This window comes from Haliaeetus leucocephalus, unplaced genomic scaffold (genome assembly GCF_000737465.1).
Source record: "Haliaeetus leucocephalus isolate CR32 unplaced genomic scaffold, Haliaeetus_leucocephalus-4.0 Scaffold261, whole genome shotgun sequence".
Lineage (NCBI taxonomy): Eukaryota > Metazoa > Chordata > Aves > Accipitriformes > Accipitridae > Haliaeetus > Haliaeetus leucocephalus.
The window spans coordinates 146,910-167,124 of NW_010972697.1; the positions used below are offsets into that span (position 1 = coordinate 146,910).

The 20,215-nt window shown below is 53.0% G+C and overlaps 1 protein-coding gene across 4 annotated transcripts in view; it reads right to left on the bottom strand.

Moving 5' to 3' along the window:
• Positions 1–20,215, bottom strand: part of WIZ (widely interspaced zinc finger motifs) — a 50,670-nt gene that overhangs the window by 28,302 nt on the left and 2,153 nt on the right. The gene's annotated exons all lie outside the window — the stretch shown is intronic.

A 20,215-nucleotide genomic window follows, 5' to 3' on the forward strand; every position in this document is an offset into this window, starting at 1 on the left:
GCCATGTCCATGCTAGCAGAGCCACAGCAGGTCCAAGCCAAGCTGGGCTTGTGTTTGCAGTGCAAACAGTGGCATATGGTGGGCAGAGGTGCTGTCAGCGCTTTTGCTCGGCAATCCTGACATTCCCTGGACATGAGCACGTGGCTCCGGGCCAAGAGCAGGCAACAGAAGCAAAACATGGAGATCCTACAAAAGAAGGTGCAACTGGCAGCTCTTTCCTCTCCAACCCACTCTAAATAGGGCCAACATGTGAAGGCAAGGCTTTGCATGAGGACCATGAGATGCTCCATGGCAGAGCTTTTCCCTTGCACAAGAGAAGACTACCACCTGCACCCCAGCATCCCCCTGTCCACCAAAAGCACCTGGATGAGCAGCCTGGGTGCTCTGCATGCATCAGGCTCAGCCCGGAGCTGTTTGGGTGGCCACCCATGCCAGATTCAAGCTCTTCGATGGTATTCCTGCCCCAAATCCCCAGGGTAGACATCGCTTCCATTGCTCTGTGCTTGGAACAGCCACTCTTCAGCAGAAACCATTTCACCCATGGTCTCATGTGAGCATCCAAACGCTCTCCCTGGAGCCAGACAAGACAATCATGTTGTCCGACCCTTTGCTGTGGCTTCCCAGAAGCAAGCTGGAGATTTTGCTCGTGCTCCTGAATACAGATGAGCTGGTGTAAGGACAGGCTTTGCTGCGGGAGGGCTTGGCCAGACACATGAAATTCACATTTCCTCCTGAAAATGGGCACGTTTGAAGTTGGTTTTCCTGCACATAGTTCTGGGTTCTGCTCCAATGAAAGCTCTCGGCCATTTGCAGATAGAAGCGAGAGACATTTCTTTCTCCTTTGTGCTGCGTGGCAGTTCAGGGCAGTATTTAAGGACGCTCCTAAGCCTGCGGGCAGGTGACCTTGAGGACAGGAGCTCTTCAAAGCACGGCATGCTGGCAGCACATCACGTCTCATCTGACTCAGGCTTAGCTGGCTGCTGACGGTGCCGGGGATGGTGCCGTTGTGTTCACCCAACACCGACAGCTCCGTGTTCGCTTCTGCTTGGGCTTCCCAGGAGCGGCATGGGTCTTTTCACCCCTCTGCAGGCACAGGGTACTGGAAGTTTGCGTGTTTAAGAGCTGGAAACACCCAGGGTTGTGCAACCAGCATCCAGGTGCTGATATGTCTGCTGCTGGACTTTGTACAGGCAGGAAAAGACACCACAAAGATCCCAAGCGATGGCAGACCACGAAGAGCAAAGCAGATAAACACTTATGTACCCAATGCATCTGCTCTAGTCCCAGGAGATGGACGCCGTAGTCTCGCACTCAAGGGAATCAGCTCGTTGCAGTGGGATTAATAACCCACCCTTGGGAGCTGCTTGTGTTTTAACCCACGCTCTGGCCTGGGAGGAGCTGCCTGGGTTGGGACTTTGCTCAGCTTGCGGCAGCGGCTGGACTGGGGAGCTTGGAGGACTCTGTATGATTGCTGCAAGGGGGGTGAAGCAGACTCTACTGACGAAAGAACGATGTCCAGCCCCGTAATGAGGTTAAAAACCCAACATAGTGGTAAGAGCATCGTGAAGGGATGCAGCTCAGTGCTCCCCAGCCAAAGGATCCCACATTTTTAATTGCATCAGTGCTACCTTCTGCCAAATTATTCACCCATCGACTCACCAAGGCCACACTGAGCTGTAGTAATCCCAGTACGAGCAGAACTATCCGTACGTGGTTCCTCTGGCTCCTCGAGCTGCTTAGCAATGCTAGAGATGACGCAAAAAGAGGAGGCAGGACTGTGCAGGCAGAGTACAGGCAGCATGAATACAGACCAAAACCACAACAAATGGTGCTCCAAGTGCTGGCAGCCATGGTGCCATCCATCCTGCCAGCACCACGCGTCCCAGCCATCCCTTACACCGGCTTGGCTCTTTTTTTGAGCCAGTTCAGTGGAGAAGTACTGGAAGAGATAGGATTGGGCTCAAAAGCAAGGACTGCAGATATCTCCAGGGAGGGACAGAGACAGCTGCCAGAGGAGCAGGTCAGAGCTCTTCTCCTCCACGACTTGAGGCTTATCTCAACATAGTGACTCATGTGGGATCTCTCCACCGAGAGAGGCCGGACGCAAGACATCCAAAAGGCATTTGGGAAGCCAGGGATCAGCACAATTCCCGTCCCTTGGTCTCCTCCTTGGGTTCGTTTTGTATGTGGGGATGGAGGTTGACCCCCCCAGCGACACTGTGGCACCTCCATCCTTGGAGATCTTCCAAGCTGGACAAACTGCTCTTGCTTTGGCATTAGTCCTCCAACCCAGATCCTCCTTTCTACCCAAAAGGATGTTGAGGCTAAACAAGAAGCACCCCAAATATTTTTTCCCCAGCTTCATAAAGGCTTTGTGCTTGGTGCTCTCTGCTTGTTCCCAGTATTAATCCGGGCACAAACAACCAAACCATCCCCCAACAACTGAACTTCAAGGGCTAGCAGCCTTCATTGGGGGCTCAGAGACCTCCCAAAGCCTTGCTAAGGCAGAAGATAAAGTGATTTTGGTGCAGAAGGAGCCAAAACCTGCTGCCTTTTGCTTCAGCAAGTCCTTGGCCTGTGCCTGATTTGGGCAGGAAAAAAAAAAAAAAAAAAAAAATCAAATCCCATTTCCAGTGATTGCCTCACTTTGGGCTTGGGAAGCCCCATGAGCCCAGGAGCATCACCTGAAACAGCAGCATGGGAAGAGGCTGGGGGGCCATAAAGCAGCTGAGAGGTTGGAGGGGCAGGTCTGGATGGCAGATGAGTCAGGGACTGGCTCTCCTCACTGCCCAACCCAGAGGACAGGCACAACATCTTGGTCCCATCAAGTCCAAATGGCTCTTGGCCAGAGAAACCACACTACCGGGAACCCCAGAGCAGGAGACAAGGACCTCTAGGCACTACCAAAGCCAGCAACACCCCAATATCAGCATTACTAGAAAATTTTAAGACAACCGCGAGCTGCAGAGCAAGGACAAACGCGCAGATGTTTCCCATAGGAGAAGACCACGGTGACCATGTTGGCTCCGGGCCAAAGCCACCCCGTGTTCCCCATCCACTAGCAACACATGGTGATGGCTGCGGGTCTCAATGGGCACTGGAAACCTTGAAGCGACCAGTGAGCACCCGTCGTTCCCAATGGATGGGCTTCGGGGCAAGCACCGGTCTCCCCTCCGGTTCCCACCTCCCCTAAAATTAGAGCCCATGGGTTTCCACCCTCCTTTCGCACAGGAGCGGGGGGATCACATCCCTGCATGGAATCGATCCCATCTACTGGATCCCCTGTTTGGTTTCTAGGTGAAAAATAGGATTGGCTTTCACCCTGCCTGGGCACCACAAACCCCAAGACCCCACGCGAGACCGTAGGCACGTGGCCCGGCGTCCTACCACGCGCGCGGGGACAAGCGGGTCCCTCTTGCCTCTGTCACCGGCAGCAGTTCGGGGTTATCCTGTCCCCGCTATCGCAACCGGTTCTCCCTCGAGCAGTTAAAAAAGCAACGCCTGCTCAGGAAGTGGTCTCTGCAGCAGACGGAGGTGGGGAACGGCACTGCTGCAAGGGGAGGGTACTGGATGTGCTGACTCAGCATCCCAGCGAGCTCTAGCTCGTCCCGGCAACCCAGCAGCTCAGAGCATGGCATGCAAGACCCCCCTGGCTCCTCTCCGGCATCCTGCTTGGGCAGCGAGGCCAAGCGATGCACCACGGACCCAGAAAAACACCGAATGCTTCCAACCCCACCAGCACCCGTTTTCCACAGAGGGTTTCCCATTGCCACCAGCCCTGGTCCTCCTTCACTTGGCTCTCACTGTGCAGGATTTCCCTGCCATTGCTGTCATGCCCAAGCTTAACTCTTCCCCTTGAAACACAGATCCAGCACCCTGGCTGTCACTCAGCTTGGGTCTGCCCAGGCACGCTCCATCCAGCGGCTCCAGAGTTCGTTCTTGCCAGTGCAGACAGATCAGTGCGTGTTGCATCTGTACAAAAACCCACTCGAACCTCTCTGGATGAGACCTCTGCGTTATCGAGTGAGCCCTGGAGTGCTCTGTGGGCCAACCCTGGGTGCTGAGCTGATATTTCATGGGAGGCAATGGCTTCCCCATGTGCTCGGCGGCCGTGTTTCTCACTCATCCAATGCGAAGCTCAGAGATTTGGCACCAGTTTGGCACCAACCGGCCCCTTGAGCTCAAGTGGCACTTCTCCTCCTAGCACCAATAAAAGCAACAACCCCCCAGCTGAAGCACACCGTTCCCCACCACGAGCTCATTATCCTCCAAGAGATCCTCATGTTTTGGCTCAGGGAAAATAAAGAATCACCCAAGAGATCTCCATGTCTGGCTCAGAAATAAACACCCATCCACTGCCACTGTCAATTCTCAAGACTGCACCCAAGTTTTCACACTGAGAGGGCAGGGGTCCCGTGGGGACAGCTGGATTTAAGCAAACTGCTCACACTGGAGGGGAAAAAAAAAAAAAAACACCAAACTAAACTAAACTAAGCCAGTGCCTGTTGGCTCGTGCACATGGGCTTGCATTCAAGCTGCCCGAGTCAGCAGAGCTCAGGAAGCCTTGTGCGCTTCTGGAAGACGGAGCCGTAGGAAGCATGACACATCTTGAGATGTTGGCTCTGCTCCCCGGGATGTTTATGGTCAGCAAGAGCTTGCCATGATTTCACAGACTTCACATAAACATCTGGATGAAGGACTCTACCGAGGCTCAACCAGAGATGCCATCCTGGTGCGGGGCTGGTGAGCGCCACGTTACTCCCAAGCCAGAGCAGCAGGACCTCAATGTGGACATGCAGGACAGCCGTTAGCTTCCAGCACCCATCCCACTGCGAGCACTGGCACATCTTCATCGGAGAGAAGAGCGGCGTGGTATGACTCGCTTGCCCACTAAAGCCACTCTGCCAGAGACCCTGTCTTGCTGTTGAGCTCTGATCGAGGAGGAAAAAAACGAAGCCAGTGCTGAGGTGCCTCATCTCACCGGTCACCAAGGGCTGGGGAAGTCCCATCGGGGTGTAAACGAGATGTTAAGTGTCTGGATGGGAGCCACACCGCAGCTTCGAACACTTCCCTTCAGCTCTCCCAGGACGGCACAGTCCCTCCAGCCCTTGTAGGACTTGCCAGGACTGCCCAAGGGTGGCCAGAAGAACACGTTAAATTTGTATCTCCCAAACTTCCACCATTTGGGCATTGTCATCTCAGAAACAGCTGCACAGCGACATGAAATTTCTTTTCCAAGAAAGAGGCCAACCTGCAGGTCTGTGAGCCAAAGAGTGGAGCCAGGAGAGGACGAGCTGTCTGCTCGGAGGAAGGGCCGCACCCTTCCATGACCAACAGAGCTGGGAGATGTCCCCACAGCAGCCCAGAGAACTCGGAGCAGGGGGGTCTCCACTGTAGTTTTGGCCACCACAACCCAACAGCGAGGGCTTGTGATAAAACCCACCAGCTTCGGAGGCCAAGCAGGACCAACCCACTCAAGGTGGAGAAGGAGAAGCATCATGGCAGCATAAAAGCTGGCAGGATCCACAAACAGAGAGGCAGATCTAGAAAAGATCATGAAGGCCACCAGACAAAACATCTACGGGGGCAAAGACTCAACCGAAAATGAAGCATCAAGGGGTTGCACTAAAGAGTCTCCTGGAGAGCCCAAGCAGCCGCCGATGATGTCCCATACCTGCTCCTGACCCCAAAGGGCGCATTAGAAAGGTCCCTGATGCAGAGAAGAGCCAGCCAGCAGCATTCCAAGGGAAAAGGGTGGGGATATTGTGCCGAAAAAGCCGGGGTAATCCCAGGAATCAGAAGAGAGACAGGGGTGATGGACCACAACAGGATGGGAAGCTTGCTAGCTGGATGACGGGACGACCTGCCACACTCACCAGTCACACGGGAACTGCGAGTCACCAATGATCTGGTTGGGGAAAAACAAAACAAAACACAAAAAAAACCCCAAAAAACAAACCACCAAAAAAATCGAAGAAAAAAAAAAAAAATCTAGCTGTGGTTTGCAACCTGCAGTTCACGGACAACTTCGAAAGGCAGCGGAGAAAAGCCAGCCTGCTGTCAGCAGCTTGAACTCGCTCCACAGGCATCTGCTCCCCGCTGGAAAACCTCCGGCAAATCTAATGAGGAGGAAAAAAACCCCATTCCTCTCGGAAACTCCGCGCACGACGGGTCAAGGAGTCCATGCCGAGACCCTGCGCAGGGTTTCATCACTGGTGTGCGAGTGAGATTAACCGAAACTGAAACAGGTGCGAGGAAGGGCTACCATGGGGAAAACCAGCTCTTCTGCTGCAAGCAGACAAACAGCGTGGCTTGTTTAGCTTGGCACAGCCGAGAGGGAACCCGACACTTTCCCAGCGAGAAGCTCTGCTCTTATTTCCAGCCTCTCCGCGCTCCCCGGCCAGAGGACATGAGTTATACTTGGGTTTTATCAGCTCTCAGGGTATTTGCAGAGCCTGGGGGGATGCACTGGAGCTGTGCCCCACTCGCAGCCACAGCGCGGGGGGATGGAGAGCCCAGACCCATCCGAAAAGCTCCAGGCACTGCAAGGCAAAGTTTTGGGCTGTGTTTCCACCAAGGCAAAAGCTGGTGGCACAAGGCCAATAGACACGGTTGAGGGCTTGCTCCCAGGCTCCAGAGTGATACAGACTTCCCAGGATACTCCAAATGTTTGCACGATTTTGGGCTCCGGTGTTATTTCCGAGGCTCCCACAGAACCACAATGAGACAGTGGGGCGAGGGCAGACACACAGTGCCCCAAACCTGGGACTGATACTGTGACCTGCATCAGGTCGGGATGATGCTGCTGCTCCTTCCCCACCTTGCTTGGATCCCGCTGCCACCTCTCACCATCACTTGCACCAGAGATGCTCAGCCAACAGCACCATTCGGGACAGAACCAACCCCATGTGGTCCTGGGACGGCAATCCCAAAGCCAAAGCCTCCGGTTTTGAGCCCAAAAAAACCTCCGGCAAAAACTTCACGTGCTTCAGAAAAATAGCACTGAGGTTTGAAAGGGTTTGAGATGCAACACCAGCTCCTAAATGCTAATTGCTCTCCAGTGCCTGCTGCCTGCTTCGGGCAGGGAAGGCATTTGCTCTATGTCTATCCTCTAAAAAGAATTCTAACACACACACCCCAAAAAAAAAAAAAAGACTTCTTTTTCACAAGCTCTCCTTCGCCAACCCAGTCTCGCACAGCCCCAAGCGCGCTGGCACGGCACCAAGCCATCTCCCAAAGTATTTTCACAAGAGCCGACAGACCGGGTGCGGATGCTCCGTAAAACCTGGCCATTCCTTTACCACTTAAAACCCCCGGGGCTCCCCGGCTGTACCCTCAAATCTGGTGGGATGGGGATTGCGCCGAGCATCGTGGACCACTGGTCGCCCTCTGAGGGTTGCCGTTTGTGGTGGGTCCTGTATCCAGCATCTACACCGGGTTTTGCAGCTGCTGCACCATGCGGAGAATCCTCCCTCTGCAAATCAGGGTGCAAATACCTGTTTAACAGGGTATTTTCTACCCAGGGTGTTTCCAATTTTGCATTTCCCCCATTACCAAGCCTTTTAAAAACAAAAGGCAAGTGAGAAACAGCACTGCCCGAGGGTGCCAGCCCTCCATTCAAGTCTTTTACCTACAGCTAAGAGCCCAAATTGAGCCTTTTCAGAGGTGATTCCAAGCCGATCCTTGAAAACCTTTCATTTTTATTATTTCCCTTAAAGAGTTATCAGGCCTCCAAGCAAATTCATCCTCTAGATCCTACTCTGCTCCATCCAGCTTTAAGCAAGATTTATGTGACGGGCGGCAGAAAACTTTCCTCGTCAGCAGAGGACACATCCAGCATCTAATGAAAGAACAGTTTCTATCCAAGCTGCTTGAAAGGCATCCAGACTCTGTTGCAAGCTCATCTTGTTTGGATCCATCTCTATTAAATTTCTAGCAGATCTCGGCTGCTCCCATAAAAGTGGCAGTGTTTTTACCGGCGATGAATGCAGGCGATTCACGTCGCCATCCCCTTTTTTGCTCCGGGTCCCTCCAACTCCGCATCTTTCACCCCCCACAAACTTTTTCCTCCATCTGCCGGCAGGTTTTGGTTTCAGCATCATTAAAACAGGGTTTTAATCACCTAAAAAGCAAAGGTGAGGGAACCCTGGGAAGCCACCACAAGCCTTAACTCTTTTGTACCTGCAATATTAGCTGGCAAGAAGATCCCCAAAGGCTGTTTTGGACGTTATAACGCCACAGAGAAGACTCCTGAGGGATCTTCTTTTCGCTGTTCATTGCTGTCAGCCTGTAACAAGCTGTCCTCTCCAATTACCGAAACCCACCATTGGCCGTGAAGACCTGGGAATGCTTATTAATCACGCTGGCGTACGTGCAGGAGCGCTCCAGAGAGCACGCGATGTTGATGGGCAAGCCTTGCCGAGCGCGGATGCTTCCCCGAACTGAGCCAAGAGGTTGGGTTTGGTCCTTGGCACGAGTGCGGGCTCTCAGGGCCACCTTGGCACCGTGTCGGGGCCAAGTGCTGGTGTTACGGAGAATTGCTGGATGGCTTCGCCTGGCAGCATCTTACCCCCCATGTTAGGGTTGGCGGGAACGTGCCAGGCTCCAGTGATGAGGAGATGGGAGCCCAAAAAGCTGCTGAGATCCTTCCTCCACTCAACCATTCTACACAGAAAAGAGTTGGGGAGGTCCTAAACACCCCAGGGTGGAAAAGCAGGACTCTGGCCCCTGGATGAGCAAGAAGGGACCAGCCATCAGCAACGCTTGCTGGAAAACAGAGATAAATTGAGAATATTTTCAGCCCCGACCCAGAGCTTGGACGTCTCTGAAGGGACCATCTAGTATAAACTGGGGAGAAACACTTTCCCCAGCTCCTCTGTCCTTAAACTAATCCTTTTTTCTACATCTGGGTGTCTTTGATGGTTAAGCACCAGAAGTCTCTTCCCACAGATACAGATATTTTCAGGAGACAGCAAGAAAAGGAAGGATTTTGACGACATGGACAGCCCAAAACGATAGTAACGCACTGGATAACGTGGATACAAGGAGAACAAACCACCAGGGAGGAAGGGAAGCAGCTGCTCAGCTCCATGTTGCACCCTAGAGACAAACCCAAATGGGATACGTGCCACCTTGTTCTCCTACAAGGACACCATGCTTCCGCAGCAAGAATTTCATGACTTAAAAACCAGTTAGATTCTCCCAAAACCACAAAGCACCAGCTGGGGTGAAACCTCTGTGTCCCACTGACACAAGGACATAAAATCTCCTGTGTTGGAAGAGACCCACGAGGATCATCAAGCCCAACTCCTGACTCCACGCAGGGCAATCTAGAAGTTAAACCCTGTATCTAAGAGCTTTCTCCAAACTCTTCTGGAACACCAGCGGGCTCGGGACCCATGACCTCATCCCTGCGGAGCTTATTCCAGTGCTCGACCACCCTCTCTGTGAAGAGCTTCCTTTCCTCATGGCCAATCTGAACTTCCCTTGATGCAGCTTTAAGCTGTTCCCTTGTGTCCTTCTACCAGACACCCAAGAGAAGAGATCAGCACCTCCCTCTCTGTTCCCCATCATGAGGAAGTTGTAGGCATCAACGAGGCCACCCCTCAGTCTCCTCTTCTCTAAGCTGACCAACCCTGGTGTCCTCAGCCACTCCTCACAAGCCCTCTACTCCTTTCACCATCTCTGTTGCTCTCCTTTGGACATGTTCTAATACTTTTATGTCCTTCTCAGATTGTGGAGCCCCAAAGTGCCCACAGGACTCAGGGTGAGGTCACACCAAGACATGGGACAACCACATCTTTCGACCAGTTTGCTATACTGTGCCTAATGCACCCCAGGGTACGGGTGGCCCTCTTTGCCATGAGGGCACATGGCTGACTCCCGTTGAACTTCCCATCAAGCAAAAGCCCCAGATCCCTCCCTGCAGAGCTACGCCCCAGCCTGTTGGCCCCAAATCTATACGTACATCCCAGACGACACCATCCCAAGTGCAGAATCTGTCATTTGTCCTTGTTCAATGTCATACAGCTGGCGATTGCCCAGTGCTCGGATCTATCGAGATCTCTCCGTGAGGCCTCTCTACCCTCAGGGGAATCAACAGCTTCTCCTAATTTAGTATCATCAGCAAACTTACTGAGTGTGCACTCAATTCCCGTGTCCAGGTCATCGATAAAAACATTGAAGAGAGAAAAACCCCTAGAGAACACCACTAGTCACTGGCCACCAGCCAGGTGTTGCCCTGTTGACTCTTTGAGCCTGACCCTTCAGCCGACTATTCACCCAACGTGTCGTGTTCATGTCTAGCTGTATGCTGGACATTTCGTCCAGAAGGATGCTCTGAAACAGTATCAAAAGCTTTGCTAAAATCCCCCAAAACCACATCTACTGCCTTCCCTTTATCCATAAGGCCGGCAGCCTTGTCACAAAAGGATATTCAGTTAGGAAGACATGACCTTCCCTTCATGAACCTACATTGGCTTTGACCGATGACTGCAACATCTTTCAAGTGTTTTTCAATAACTCCCAGAATAACCTTCTCCATAATTTCACCAGGCACCAAAGCGAGACTGACAGGCCTATAATTACCAGGGTCATCTTTCTTGGAAATTGGAGTAACATTTGCTAACTTCCACTTGACTGGGACCTCTCCAGAGTCCCAAGCCCCTTGATAAATAACAGAAATGTCTCACAATAACATCATCCAACTCTCCCAGTACCCTGGGATGAATCCCATCAGGCCACATAGACTTATGTGCATGCAGTTGCTGCAGCAAATCCCATACAAGTTCCAAGTCAACTGGGAGATTGTCACTCCCCCAGTTGTGGTCCTCCAACCATAGGCTCCACAGGGTCCCAGGGCCCATCACTGGTGTTAAAGACAGGGGTGGAAAAAGGCATGAAATGCCTCTGATTTATCTTCATGCCTATTTATGAGGTGACCAACACCATCAAGTAACAGACCAATGTTTTCTTTAGTCCTCCTTTTGTTGTTAACATACTTAAAAAAAAACTTTTTTTTTTTTTTTTTTTTTGTTACACACCACATTACTGGCTAGACACGGTGCTGCAGGAGGCACAGTGCAAACACGAGTTTCATTTTCTCAGCAGCAGCAAACTCCAGAGAAGGATTAACGTGGCCTCATGCCGAAGAATTAGCTCATTTCTGCTGGGGTTGGGAGAAGGTTATGGTACCTCCATCCCCAGCTTGACCCAGCAGCAGTTTGCTCTTGCAAAAGGGGTCATTGCCACTGCCACTTACCCCTTACACGCTCCTGAGTAGCTTTTATCCCCCCGATAACAAGAAAAAAAAGCCCTAGATTTAGGCCACTTGCCTAGGATTTCCAGATATCTGGCAGCCCAGCTGGAGCAGGAGGGCAGCCTGGGCTGTAGGACAGAAGTAATCCACCCCGAAAAACCCAACACTGCAGCCACAACACATTTACGCCCCACTTGCCCCAACCAAGAACTTGGCTTTGCATGGCCAAAACACAAGCTTGCACCAGTACAGAACCTTTCTTCCCCATAAATGCCCAGTGGAGAAGGATTGGGCCATGTCCTACTTTGCAAGGCAGCAGGAGAATCCACGGCCGTGCCCAGTGTTGCCCCCGGCTTATTTTTAAACCATGGCCCGGTTAGCACGAGCAACGGCACAGGGGAGAGAGGCTGTTAGGGGTGCTGGATTTGGGAGGTTATTTATAGACACCGAAAGATGGGCACGGCAGGTGCTCTGTGCCTTGGACAACCGCTACCGAGCGCGGGTGTGAAACCTTCTCCCAGCACACCGAGGAGGACCACTAGGCACCAGACAGAAGCCCTCCTCGCCACAGACTTTACCCATTCAGGGCCACGGTTTTGGGTTACCAAAGACCACCCACACCAAGAAAACGCCTTGAACAACACTCACCCCGTTCTCTTGGTGGCACATTTGAGGACGACGTCATGACCCACCTTCCCACCCCATAGGAATGTTGCCGTGCTCACGAGAAACCACTCAACCCAACCCTCGCGCTACCATCAATTCCTTATTTTGGTGCTTACCCATGGCACAGGTGAAAAGCTACTAACCCCAAAAGTCTTTGGGAAGAGATTCACGGCTGAGAGCTTTGTTAACCCTGCGTTAGAGGAGACGTAGCGTGGGGTTTTTTCCATGCAACTTGAGGGTTTCCAACTGTACTCCACGTTGCAGCTCCAGCTAAGCCCTGCCTGTTGTCTTGGACTCAAGTATTCAATTATTTATTTGCTAGGCAACAACATGACATCTTTCCTGGCACCGTTCGCAGGCTAAGAGGCTGACGAAGCGGTAATTAGTGAGGAAGGTTACTGGGACTGTGAGCTCAACCTCCTGGTTAAGAGAGGTTGAAAGCCAACAGCTTAAACTCAGCCCAACACCAGGAAGGAAGACAACAATGTTGGGAAACAGCCACGATTTCAGGGGCAGCCCCTCGCCCATGCAAAAAACCTCAGAAAAGGCCACTGGATGTAGGCATTGGGGACTGTCCTGAAGAGCTAAGGCAAGATTAGCAAGAGCTGCACCTCTGTTGGGTGTCTGGTTTCATGTCTTGCATATCTTTTCTGGATGGAGTTCAAAGGCAAGCCATAAAAAAAAAATGGCCCAGCGGTTGGCAAACACACCTTGGGACGGGCTACACGTGAGCTGCTCCGCTCCAGAATAAGGTTTAGAGGCACCTGAAGCTCTCTGCTCAACCCAAGATCAAACCAAAGCATGATTTCCTACACTGGACCACTTCACGTGGGGACTCACCTTGCAAGAACGACATGTTTTTTTCCGCCCAAACACCCCTAAAACTCACTCTGACGCTTCACAGTTAAAACTAGGACAGTGCCATGAGGTCTCATCACCCCACCAAAGCCCAGATCTACGACAAACCCCACCTTTGCAAGAGCTGAGTATACTTTGACCTCCTCGTCCTGTTAATTTTATTTCCCAGGCTCCCATAAACCAACTGTTCCAGCTCTTTGCTCCTGCCTCTCATCTGCAAGTCCCTACCCCCATGAAGGATCATGCAGATGCTCTTTGGAACAACAATGACTGGGAAGAGGTGGGACAGATGGCAGCAGCTCAAAACCCTCACACATCCTCTGTGACCAAGAATTTAAGACTTGGTTAAGGGAGAGTTGAAGGGTTGGGCTTGGAAATCATGTGAACATCTACCAGAAGACTTTAAGGACCAATTTCTTAGGGTTTTTTGGTGTCTCCCTGGGCACGTGGCTGTACAATGGCTGGCAGGGGCAGCTCAGATCAAGACAGACGCACGGACTCAACCAACAGCTGAGCAATAGCAGAAATTGCTCTTCAGAAACTGCCATTTAAGAGACCAACGCTCCCTTCCTGCAAGCCCCAAACACCGCTTCCCTTCTCCATCTCTTTGCTCATAGCTGTTGGCAACCAACGCGAAACAAGCCCGACATCAGTGACCTGCTCGGGGACAGGAGGACACCACCAAGAGCAAAGCAAAAGATGTTCCTTCAGCTGCGGTGAAATGATGTTAAACCGTTATTTTGCGCAATTTCCGGACACGAGTTCTCCATCTCAGGCATGTGCGGGATCCCTTACCTTCCCCGGAGGACAGCGTTGAACTGCAGCCACCAAATGCCACCACTTTAGCACATCTCCAGCCAACTCATGTCCCCATGGGGTTGATTTGTGCTCCATCAGAGGTCCCTATCACAGGCTTCTGGTGTTACAAATCACACTTTCTAAAATCATCTCCCTTTCTCCAGCTGCTCCCAATGTGGCTCTGGGTGGGTGCCCCTCCGGGTGCAGATGCTTTTCAATATTTTAATGCAAAATTGCAACCGAACCACGCACATCCATTCAACATCATCCAGATTAATGCAATACAAAGTAATCTTATTTATAACCAGACTCGCCATGCTCAAAGGTACCAGCGAGATGTCCAGAGGGCAGCTGTACTATAGCGATTCATGGCTCAAGAATGACAATTATTGGGGGTTTTTTTTAGTGGTGGATCTGTTTGGCTCAGCTTTGCAGTATGCAAGTCCTGGGGGAGCTTTGCCAAGCCCCAACGGGCAGGTACGTGTCATGGTGGGGAGCACAGTCATGCACTGGCTCCATCCAAAACCCGACACCCCAATTCGGGGCCGTGCAAAGCAACTGGCAAACATTTGCCATTTGCAGCAATATTTGATGCCTACCATCCCATTTTAGCAGCGCGCATGGCCCTTTGCAACACCTTGCACCCAAAGACTACCCGGCACATCTCTGTCTCCAAATCCTTGCTGCGCGAGACAGGAAAAAAACACACCATACAGCTTAAATCCAGCTTTTCCAGCACCTGGCATCCAAAGGGCTCAATCCAGCACAAGTGGGAGCCTGAGCCCAGCACCCAGCCACGTCCTCCGGATCCAGCTTAGGCATCCCTGGACCCCAACATCCATCCACTGCCGGGTTTTATCGATTTCTACCGTGCAGCCAAGCTGCCACCACCAGTGCTTTTCCAGCTACTTCCTCCTTATCTCCATCTGCTCCGTGGCAGTTTGGTTATTTAAGCACCATGCAGACTTTGCTTTTCTAAGCAAAGAAAAACCACCTTTGCCCTCTTCCCTGCTCCCTCTTCCCCACTCCCATCCCTTCCGAAAGGATACTCAGGACTTTTGGAGGGGAGAAGCGGGTTCAGAGAGTTGTTCAGCCTTCATCCACCACCTCCTGTGCTCCCACGGTGAGGATGAGCATGTTTTTGGGGTGAAAACCACCCCCTAGAGAGGCTCCAAGGTGGGTGGGGAGCTGGATAACATGACAACGTGGATCAAGAGCCAGTTCGACCCACAGTGATTTGTCACCGGTGCCACCAACCCCAAAGTGACCCAAATTCAGGCAATTTCATCCCAGTGATTCCCTCATCCCACGAGATCCCCATGGCCCATTATGCTCAGCCTGGAGAGCAGCGCCCATTTAGCAGGATGCCCCTAGAAAAGCCCATGCCGCATCTAATGAGCTTTAACGATGATAAAGGTGGCAACATCTCAGAGGCCAGGACCGAGGACACACTCCGTGAGCATGCACAAAGAGACGCTGCACAGCTCCCACCATCCCCGATCCCGCTAGATTTCTTCTCATTTTGCAAGGGAAACCAAGTGCACAGCCCAGATCCACACCCCCTCGTGGCAATGGGATTTTGCCAGGGGTGCAAGGAGAAACTGAGTCATGCATGGAGCCTTGCAGCTTGAGATTATACCTTTTTAAGGTAATTTAAGCCAGACACCACCCTTTGGGCAGCAGTGACCCAAAACCAGGCTCTCCTCAGCCCCACAGAATGGGTGAGCATTGTTATTCCCCCAGGGCAATTAAAACACAAATTACTGCCAACCTGAAGTTGTCCCCAAACCATTCCAGGCTGTAGACACAGATGGGGACAACTTCCCAACACACGCAGCACCAGCGACCGTCACACCCCGCAGCTTATTTCTGCCATTTAATTTCTTTCCAAGAGTATTCGGAAAGAAAAAATACCTACAACCTACAGCCCCACGGGACCGGCAAGCGCTGAGCTGTTGGGACAAGCCAGCGCCTTCCCCCCGGGCTCATTCCCTGCGGGGGCAGCAGGCGCCAAGCCCACCTCCGCCCGGGAACGCCGTGTCCTGCCCCTCGATTTTCCAACAGCATCGGGCGGTGGTGGGAGTAGAGGCAAACACGGCTCCGAGCATCCTTCCCGGGGCTCTTGTGCATGAGTCCAGGCTCAAGTGGGTTGTTGAGTTTCATTCCAGCAGGGAAAAAAAAAAAAAAAAAAAATATATATATATAAAAAAAAATAATCGGATCATGCAAGTGGGTGCTGGAGAGGGGAGGGGATCTCCGAGCGTCAGGATCAGCCTTTCCCAGGAGCAATCTCAACTTCAAGAGCTCCTTAATGGTGCTTGGAGGGATGAATCAAAAGAGACTCTTGGCCCGTGACAGCGGTTCTTGCAAGTCAAGACTGGAGGGGGAAGGGGAGAAGGATGGAGAGGGGACACAGAAGAAAGGATTAAAAAGAAAGGAGAAGGGGGGGGGAAATAAAATAGGTGGAGAAACAAAAGGGATACGGAGGTGGGACAAAGGCTGAGCCTCAGCCCCTGCCACATGCAGTCCATCTTGGGTATTGTCCTCGCTGTCAGACCTGTATAAATTAAAACCCCGGAGCCATGAGCACCTCCCCTACCTCCTTTCCACAGCATCGTCTCTTCCAGAATGAGCCAGGAAAGAAAAGTCTGTAAAAACTTCCCTATCTCCAGCTTCCCAAGCAGCCACACCGCCTGATGCTCTAAAAGCTTGAGCATCCTTGGAGGGGGAGCTCAAAGGGGCGATTCCCCCCAAGGTGGTAGGGTTTCGGGGGGTTTGCTCCTGCTAGAAACCTCCTGCGAAGAGGACCAGGCAGCGCAGGGTGCTGCACGGTGCCGAACAAGCCTGTGGGCTCTGGTTCTCTGCCAGCCCTTTCACATTGCCTCCCAAAAAAAGACACGGTGGATTTATTTAGTCGCCTGGATCCTAAAAAAAAAAAAAAAAAAAAAAAAAAAATCCTGCTCCTTTTTTCCCCCCAGAGCTAGAAATGGCCCCAAACTAAACCAAGAGCGGCTTCCCCGCGATTGCAATCAAAATAACCATAAAGAGCTCTAAATTGGGAATAAACGACACTGCGGCTGGGTTTCACCGCCTGCAGCATGGGAAAGCCCTGGGATGCCCATCACGGGTGGGCAGCAGGACATTAAAGCAATTTGGGATGAAAACACTCCTTTTTAGCTAAAGCACACAAGCTGTTTGTACCTAAACTGAGTGTTTTCCCAGTTGTCCCAGTTTGGCACATGGTCGAACCTCACAGCATGCATCAGTTTGGGCTTTCTAGTCTGATATTATGATGGATAAAATCTGGTCCCGCAAAGCCAGGGCCAACCCTGGGGATATTAAAACATCAAGACCTAATCAAACCCCATCTCCGATGCGACTGGGAGCAGAAGAGGAGCCTGATACTGACCCTCAGTAGCTCGGTCGGATCCTGTGCCAGTGACTGAACATACTATACGACACAAAAGAGAAGATTTGACTAAATCAAGACGTATCTGGCAGCTCCAGTGCCAGGAAGGGCAGATTTTGGGGTCGATAATCTCACACCAGGACCACAAACGCTATTTCCTCTCTTCTACCCATCTCATATTAAATTGACGTGTGTTTTGCCTTGATTAATTTGGTTAATTAATACAGCAGCTCCCGGATGGAGGGCACTGGGGGTACACGAGCCCACGGCATCGACTTGCTATGGGGCTCTGCCATCCATAGAGCGTGGCGAGCCCATGTTGGGGACCTTGTGGCACTGCACGATGCCACGAGGACTGTAGTGACACCCCACGCTGTCACAGCACCGACAGAACATCCTGCTGTCCCTGCATCAGGGTCATTGGTGACACCCCACGCTGTCACAGCACCGACAGAACATCCTGCTGTCCCTGCATCAGGGTCATTGGTGACACCATACACTGTCACAGCATCCCCAGATCAGGATGTCCCTGCACTGGGGACCTTGGTGACACCACACGCTGCCACATCATCCCTAGAGCAGGACGTCCCCGCATCAGGGACCTTGTGACAGCCACAAACATCCCTGGTGTAGCATGTCCCCACGCCAGGGACATTAAGACAACGTGAACTGCAGGGTGTCCCTATATTGGGGGACCTTGTCACACCCCACACCGCCACAGCAATCCCAAAGCAAGATGTCCCCAAACTGGGGACCTTGTGACACCCCACACTGCCATGGCATCCCTAAAGCAGAACAACCCCGCATCGGAGACCACAGTGACACCCCACACTGCCACGGCATCCCCAAAGTCCCTGCATCAGGGACCTCGTGGCACCATCCCCAAGCACAAGGAGGAGCCGGGTGCCGTCCCCTCCCACACGTGCAGCCAAAAGCACAACCACAACTCACCCCCCGCAGCCGCCAAATCCCCCTCCAAACCTTCCTCCCGTCCCACAACTCCGACCTTGTGCTCCATCGCCAGCCGGGACACGCAGCCGGGTGACCGGGAGGAATGAGGGGGGGGCAGAACCGAGGGGACCATCCCCTCCCCAGGCAGCCCCAAGCCAACACGATGCTGCGAACGTAGTAAGGGAGGAAGAACCGAGCAAAAGCTCGACATGTTGATGAGCTGCAACCGACCGCGGCTCCAACCGCCCTGCCGATCCCTGTGCCGATATGGGGAGGAAAACCGCCCCCACCCCCCCCGGGCGTGGGTTGATAAGGGTGCCAGCAACTCGGGAAACAAGGAGGGAACCGCAGCTTGGAGATAAAGGCTCAGCAATTCGGATCCCACCTCGCCAGGTCCCACGGGGAAGTGGCACCCCCCGCTTCACCCTGGGGGGGGGGGCACGGGGATGAGCCTCAAAATAGGAAGGGGGTAAAGGTTGGAGCATCTCTGGCCCCGTTGCTGCCGCCTGCAACAACAAATCACCTGAACCGCTTCCAAAAGGGCCCCTGTGTGGCACAGCACCCCAAAAAAATCCCAGTGAGCAGCCTGAAACATCCCCTCAAAGAGCAAGGAGGGCAGACAGGGCCACCCAAAAGCCACAAGAAGGGTCCCCACGGGATGTGGCCCCCAGCCCCCATCGCTCGTGGTGCCTCCAGCCAAAAAAAAAAACGGGGTGACGGTTCGGGTACCACGATCACGGATGGGAAATCCCCAGCAGCAGCTCCTTCCCCCTCCCCACGCTGGCTCAAAGCTCAGTCAGGCAGAACGAAGCAGCTGCCCGAGCCGCCACAGTGCTCGCTCCTCTGCTAACGAGCCTGCACACTGCAGAGCCCAGCCGCCGCTCGTTTGCCACGATCACTGGCACTGGGGCAAGCAGAGATGTAGGTTTTCTTCCTCCATCTCCTCTCCTACACCGCTGTCCTTTGTGGGTCGCACTGCACGGGGCATGCTGCCCCTCCGGCACCGGCTCGGCACTCTCTGGCGCGCAAGCAGCGCTACTCGGTGCCAGCGGCACCCCCAAAAACCACCCTCGCTGAGAAGAACGTCTCTCCCGGCGATCGCTTGCTGACCTCCCGGCAGCAGCGTGGACTTTGCCTGGCTCCAAAAACCTACTGGCAGCTGCCAAACCACCTCTGGCTCATGGTCAGTGGCACTCAGCAGATACCAGGGTAATTTTGCCGCGAGGAGGCTGGTGGAGGCATCAGAAGAGCCACAAATCCTTGAGGTCGGTGGCACTGCAAGCCTTTGTGCAGGGTCTTCCCACCCCACAAGACCCTTCGACCAGCATGCCGGCCTTGGACACCATTTTGGCACATTTTGAGCTCGGAAGCAGTGACGGGGGCTTGCCCAGCCCCTCCGATTGCATCCCCTTAAGTCTGCCCATGTGCAGGGCTGCAGCTGGGTCCACCTGAAGCACCCCAGGACCCCAGCTGAGCCCCACCACCCAGCCAGAGCCAGGTTGGACATCCAGATGGGGACATTCTCCATCTCCCAACACAGCCCTCGCTATTTTCTGGGCACCGATTCCCTCCTCCTCTAAACACCATCTTTAAATACCCATATCCATCCTCTGGAGCTAATTTTCCACCCACTGACCACAGTGAAGGAACCAAGAGCTGAAAAGCTTCCCAGATGCAACATGGTCCTTCCCCACCCACCACGAGGTGGGTAAATAATATGGGGGCTCACCAAGCAGATCGCCTGCACTAGGAGATAAGGTTTTAAGTCAACCGGTGCTTGCGGAGATGGGCAAACGTTACGGGAAAGCAGCGTTGAAGAGGAATCGCAGCCGCGACTCCACTGCTGTTACCGCTTCCAGATGGGGAAAAAGCCACCCTCCAGCCAGGGGACAAGTAACAAGGCAAATCACTGGCCAGTGGTGGGATCCATGGCCACCACCCACCTCGTTTACCGGTGACGACATGGGGATGGGGAAGGACAGGGGGGTTGCAAATGCATGGAGGTGTTCAGGTAGGACTTGGAATGGTGGAGGCGCCCAGCCCGCATTTGGCAATGAAATGATGGAGGAGTTGAGGTAGGACAGGGTTAATCCTCCAAAGCAGGCAGAGGACAGGCAGCAGACAACCAGGGATCTACAGGTCAGTGGACAACTTGCAGTAGCTGCACTCAATAGATAAGGAATCGGCCGGACAGCTGCATCCAAAGAGTTATAGTCAACCTCTCAAGGTCCAAGTGGAAACCAGTAACAAGTGGAGTCCCTCAAGGGTCCATACTG